Below are 6,548 nucleotides of genomic sequence, written 5' to 3' on the forward strand. Positions count from 1 at the left end.
CAATGTCAACTCAATGCACTCAAGAAAGCAAAAATAAACAAACTTGGCAAGTCTCTAATACCAACACTCAAAATATATGCATGTTCAAATCAAAAGGTCTTTTCATGGTTGTAATGAGGCTAATGACAAGGGAGGATAACATATGGATGAGAAATTACAAACCAAAAGAAATAGAGGAGCAATGTGGAATAAGTGAATTGATAACGGTTGAAAATACCGTTATCTGTGATGTAATTTTGATACTAAATGCACCCTGTTCTACTTAGAAACTTGCTTGAAATCATGTTTTTCTGTTAAGTTGTGTGAATAAGAGAGTTGAGGTTGAGCTTTATGATTTTATGACTAAATTCCCTTGTTTTGGCAGGAAATGAGATAATATGGAAGCAGAGTTGAAGTGCCAAAGATATGGAGCTTAGAAGGACCTGAAAAAAGCACCAGAAAGGAGGAACGCACGAAGCTTGAGCGCCCTTTGAGGGGCCCTCAATGCCAGAGCCTACCGCACCACGCCTAGGTGCCCTTTTTGGGGCACTAAGCGCCACTTTCCAGATTCACCTCGCTTGCTTGCCCTTAGAGTGAAGCTGAGTGCCAGTTCCAACACCGTACACCGCTTGAGCGCCTTAAGTGGGGCGCTGAGCGCTAACGAGATGGGCCTGGGCTTTGTTTCTGTGTTGGTTTCGCCCTATTTAAAGGACCCAGACGTCCTAGGTTCAACATCTTTTGGTAGAGAAGGAGCAACAATACACTCTTCCACTCTTTGGAGGCAGATTTGGATGCAAGAGCTTCCATCTTCAACATTTAGGGTTTTTCTTTCTCATTCTTCTCATTTGTACATATAGTTTCACCATGACGATGGTGAACTAATTTCTATTTATTGTTGGGGGATGATGTAACCTTGTGAACTTTCATGTATTTGAATTGATTCTTAATTATATATGGTTTTTTTCATTAATTGATGCTTGCTTTGTTTAACTCATTCATAGCAGGATGTATGAATTGCATGAGTGTCAGAAGGTTCTTTACAATTCAGGTTCTTGTAGAATTATTCCAAGAGCAATATTTCTTAGGGATGGGGATATAAGTCTTGGTCGTCTTAAGCTCTTGATCATAAGAATTAATTATTAGGGATGTTAGGAATCGTATGAACTAGTAATTAAGGATAAACTTTCTTCACCGAGGGATCGGGTGAGTGACGTTTACATTAATGAATGAAGAAGAATTCTTATATACATGAGACTGAGCTTGGTGAAATCTAACCCCAACAACATATTCATCTCATAATACAAACATCATCCGTTCATCGCTGTACTACTCTTTAATTGATCAAAACTGCATTCATATTTAGTTTTTTGCAATTGCATTTGAAACCAATGATTTCGTTCTTTTTAAGTCTTAATTAATCAGGTTATCACACGACTGTCTAGTGCCGAGAGTCTCTTGGGAAACGATACCCTATCTTACCAGAATTATTACTTGCTACGATCCAGTACGCTTGCTGGTCACTCAACAAGTTTTTGGCGCCATTGCTGGGGACTCACAGTTTAAATTATTCTATTTGTGTGATTCTTGATCAACTTTGACTTTATTTTTCTTATTTTTATTTTGATTATTTTTTGTTTTGTTTCTTTTTATTTTATTTATAGTTTGTGCTAACCATGTTTTCTAGGGTTTTGTGTTTAGTTTATGCAGGATACAATTAGGACTAGAAGCAGAAAAAGTTCTGAACCTCTTCTTGAAGGACTTGAGAATAATATAAGGACAAGAAGGAACAAGATATCTAGAGAACCTTCTCCAGAGACACTTTCGCAATCTGATCAGAGAAACATGGACAACAATGATGATCAAAGACGTACTTTGGCAGATTACGCAACAATTGTTGGCCCTCATCATTTTAACAACATTGTAAGGCCGAGGGTCAATGTCGCAAGTATGGAGGTGAAGTCTGCGTTGATTCAACTGGTGAACAACAACCAATTCAATGGACTATCACATGAAAGTCCATATGAGCATCTGACTACTTTCAATGAGATCTGCAATACTGTGAAGATAAATGGAGGGCTAGATGATGCTATAAAGCTGAGCTTGTTTCCTTTCTCATTAGGATGCAATGCTAAGTTATGGTTGAACACTTTTCCTGAGAACAACTTTACTGAGTGGGAGGGTGTGGTTGCAAAGTTCTTGGACAAATACTTCCCACAATCAAAGATCAACAAAGGAAAACAAGAAAGATCAACAAAGGTAATCATGGTTTTCTACTTAAGGCTTTTTGATGAGCTTCAACAACAAAGAAAATGGGAAAGCATATGCTCAAAGGGGTTATCAAAGGATTAAAACAAGGTAAGCTTATTTGGCTAGGAGTTGTTCATGCAAAAGACACTCTAACATCCAAGTCAAGCAAGTGTGTCGACAAACAATAAATGCGGTAATTAATACACGTCAATCATATACCTTGTAAAATACGTTATTTATACTATTGTTCATGGACTCTTACTTAAACGGGCTTGGATCATGTGACCCAATAACCTGTTAATCTTGAATTATTATACTTAATTGTGAATTAGTGAATAATAGGTAGTTGGCATGATGTCATCCTGATTGAATAAATACAAGCTGAATACATATCGACTTTCGACCAAGAATAAATCCTATACTGTCGTGACTGAGGGAACCTTGGACATATACAAGACTATTAAAAAGCGTAAAGGATTAAGAGATATAATTATCTCTGCTAAAAAAATAAAAAAAAAATAATTATTTTCTAAAAATTAGTTAATTATTTGCATAGATGCAACTCATAAAATGCAAAATGATAAATTTCAAAATCATAGCTGATAGAGATCATTATTGAAGCATATTATAAATGAAATTGAATATGTACACGCTGTCCAATTATCTTATCGTATATTTGAAACTTTAATGGGAATAAGATCCTCCACAAAGTGAACAGGTACTTACTCATTTTCAATGGTTGGGAACTAAATATGTATTCTTTTCGTGTGAATGTATTAGATTTGCTTTTTTTCTTAAATGAAAGCCTTTAACATATTGTAATTATAGAGTTATGATATTTCAAATCTAGGCTCACATTCTATACCCCATCCTTTATATATATTAACATCTAATCGGCAAATCAATCGTTTATAAGCTGTATTAACAACAAAAAGTAGTTGTATATTAATATATAGTGGAATAACTACTTTGTAGCTATGTATTAGTAATGGAATAATTTTCTACTTCCAGTGTGTTCAAATATTGTTTTTTTCTTTTTTAAATATGTTGGTTTTGATGAGACAAAATATTTGTTTCTTGGTGTAGCAAGTCTTAAACTGAAATTCACAAGGGTTTTTTCTCAACATGTTATTAGGATTACTTAAAATTTAGTTCGCAAGAAAAAAGAGAGTATAAAATAGTTCCACAAAATCGAACTAAACTATATAGTTAATTAACAGTGAATTCTAAATTATTTACAAATTTAGTTAACTATTGCTATATTAAAAAAATGTAACTATTAAAATTATTAATTATATAGATTTTTTCGTTAAACTAAAGCAAAATGCGAAACTAGTACTTTAATAAACATTAATTTTCTTAATACGGTTTAACAAAAAAGGATATCTAAAAGTTTACATCAACAGTATAAGAGTGTAGAAAATAGGATATTAAAACTGATAATATGTTATAAATAATGATTCAATTATTTTAATATTAAAAATTTAATGTATAAATAGAATTTTTATTAATGAGTTTTATTGTACAAAAACTTATTATATAAAACCTTATCTCTAAAATTTTTTTACCATCTCTCTACGTTTTCTAACAAATAATTCATTTGTTTGAATATTAGAGAGCGCCTGAGTGATCCCTAGGGTGAGGTCTTCAAATCTATCTGATTAGTTTTTGTAGAAGAGTATGTTAGTTTATGTTATTTTCCCTAGATTGTGTTTTCCTATGCATATAAACATTGTTCTGTTACATGTACCATCTGAATCTTTGATAAGACTCTCTACTGATCAATGACTCTAATGATGTATCCTGATTGTGTTTTTGTGGTTTGTAGGAGCAAATAAGATTCTTTGAGCTATCACAATCATTTTAGAACTCTTAGAGCAATTTGAACCTCGAAAAGGTAAGGGAAATTAATTACTTTGATTGAAGTGATGGAAAAATCATAATTGATTATTGTAAGCTTGTATGACAATTAGTTAGTAAAATTTAGTTGTCTAATGAATTTTTCACTTTGGAGTTGACTTAGTAGTTTTAAATCGTTTTAATGATTGTATGTTAGAATGATAATGTGTTGCATGATTGGAATTTTATTTGAGGAGAAATGAGTCATTGTATAACTCTACTAAATCTAAATCTATAGTTTAAGTATGGTTAAAAGCTCTTTTTGGTCCCGGTTTTGGTTGGGAAAATTCAAAATGGTCCCTGGGTTTATTTTGTGTTCAATTTCGTCCTAAAGAACGAATTTGGTGTTCAATTAAGTCCTTTTCAATAACTCCGTTAAAATTCTTAACGGCAACGTGTCCAGATGTGCAACTGCTGAGTGAGGTGTCAGTTTTTTGCTGACTGGGAATCCTTTTCAGTTGGAATCAGAATTTTAGAAGGGCAAAGTGGGCAGAAAGGGGTTTGCCCCGTGAGAGCGTGCCACGTGTCCGCTCCCTTTCCACCCAAAATTAGGATTCAGATTTGGGAAAAAAGGGTTTGCCCCTGGTGTGCCTCCGCAAATCGGAAAATGCTGGAGGCTACCACGGTGGTTCTCGTTTCTGCTTTTGGGTTTGTTTTCTGCAGGTGCGAGATGCGATGGTGATGGAGGTGCGATGGTGATGTCTAGGTTGCGCGTGACGGAGGTCGGGTGGCTTGTGTTGGAGAGGATCAAACCTGCGAGGCACGACGACGCGACGAGAATGGTCGAGGCGAGACCGTGATGGTTGTGTGATTTTGGTTTGCTTGCAGGTGTGAGATACGAAGAAGAAGCTTCAAGGTGGCGGCTTGGTGGTAGCAGCGGCCATGGATGCGTGTTGAAGCTGAGTTGCAGATGTGTTCATGGCGGAGAAGATGAAGATCCCTTTCCACCCAGAATTAGGGTTCAGATTTGGGGAAAAGGCACACGAAGTGGAATTGGAAAATGCTGGAGGCTGCCACGGTGGTTCCCGTTTCTGCTTTTGGGTTTGTTTTCTGCTGGTGCGAGATGCGACGGTGATGGAGGTGCGAGGGTGATGGAGGTGCGATGGTGATGGAGGTGCGAGGGTGATGGAGGTGCGATGGTGATGGAGGTGCGAGGGTGATGAAGGTGCAATGGTGATGGAGGTGCGACGGTGATGGAGGTGCGAGGTGCGATGGTTGCTAATGGCGGTGTTCGGTGGTCGGCGGTTAGGGTTTGGGTAATGGTAGAGGAATTAAGGTTTCAGAGGAAGAAGAAAGTCTTTCTTTTTTTCCCACTTTGCCCTTCTAATTATTACCCGAATATTCATTAAAATTTTTTATTGCCCTTCTAAAATTAAAAAAATCCTAATTCCAACTGAAAAGGATTCCCAGTCAGCAAAAAACTGACACTTCACTCAACAGTTGCACATCTGGATATGTTGCCGTTAAGAATTTTAACGGAGTTATTGAAAAGGATTTAATTGGACACCAAACTCGTTCATTGGGACGAAATTGAACACAAAATAAATCCAGTGACCATTTCGAATTTTCCCAACCAAAACTGGGACCAAAAAGAGCTTTTAACCTTTAAGTATAATAACTCTTAGTATTAGGACAATGTTATATATGAAGATTTGGTGTTATAGTTATGATCGAAAAAGTGTAATAACATCTTTATATGTTTTTTTTTTAAAAATTAACTATTTTTCTTATTGGATATGTAATACTTCAATAGTAATATTAAAACTATTAAAATGAGATGTTACATATAACTTATTAAAAACGAATTAAATTATATAAAAATTAAATTATACTAAAAAAATATTTTGCCAACAAAAATGTACTAAAACTCAGCTTAAACAATTTAAACTGAATTACTAAGTTTATTCTTTTAAGTTTTGTTAACAAGATACACTTTTCTAATTTAACATTTTCTTAAATATAGCAATTTAAGCTACAATTTTATGACCCACTAAATACAAAGGAACTTATCATTTTATTTCTTTTAACTAAAATTCCTATATAAATTCATTATATTAACAATGTATAGTGGAAAATATAATTAAGATTCTGAAAAATTATAATAATTAGGAAATATATATATATAAGGTAGTTTATTGCTTTTTTTATTTAAAAAAATTATGGTTTGCTAATTATTTAAGAGATTTATTTTATTTAAAAGATGTATAAAGTGGTTATTATAATCTAAATTTCATGAAATATATGTAATTTATTATAATATAAGCAAGTTATACATTATGATTATTTTTTAAAAACATTTATTAAAAGAATATCATATTCATTATGTGTGTGAATTTTATTACAGACAAGAAATTTAAAGAAAATTTCTAAGAAACAAAGAAAGGTAGGATATATATATATATATATATATATATATATATATA

Source organism: Vigna radiata, unplaced genomic scaffold (assembly GCF_000741045.1).
Source record: "Vigna radiata var. radiata cultivar VC1973A unplaced genomic scaffold, Vradiata_ver6 scaffold_48, whole genome shotgun sequence".
NCBI classification, from domain to species: domain Eukaryota; kingdom Viridiplantae; phylum Streptophyta; class Magnoliopsida; order Fabales; family Fabaceae; genus Vigna; species Vigna radiata.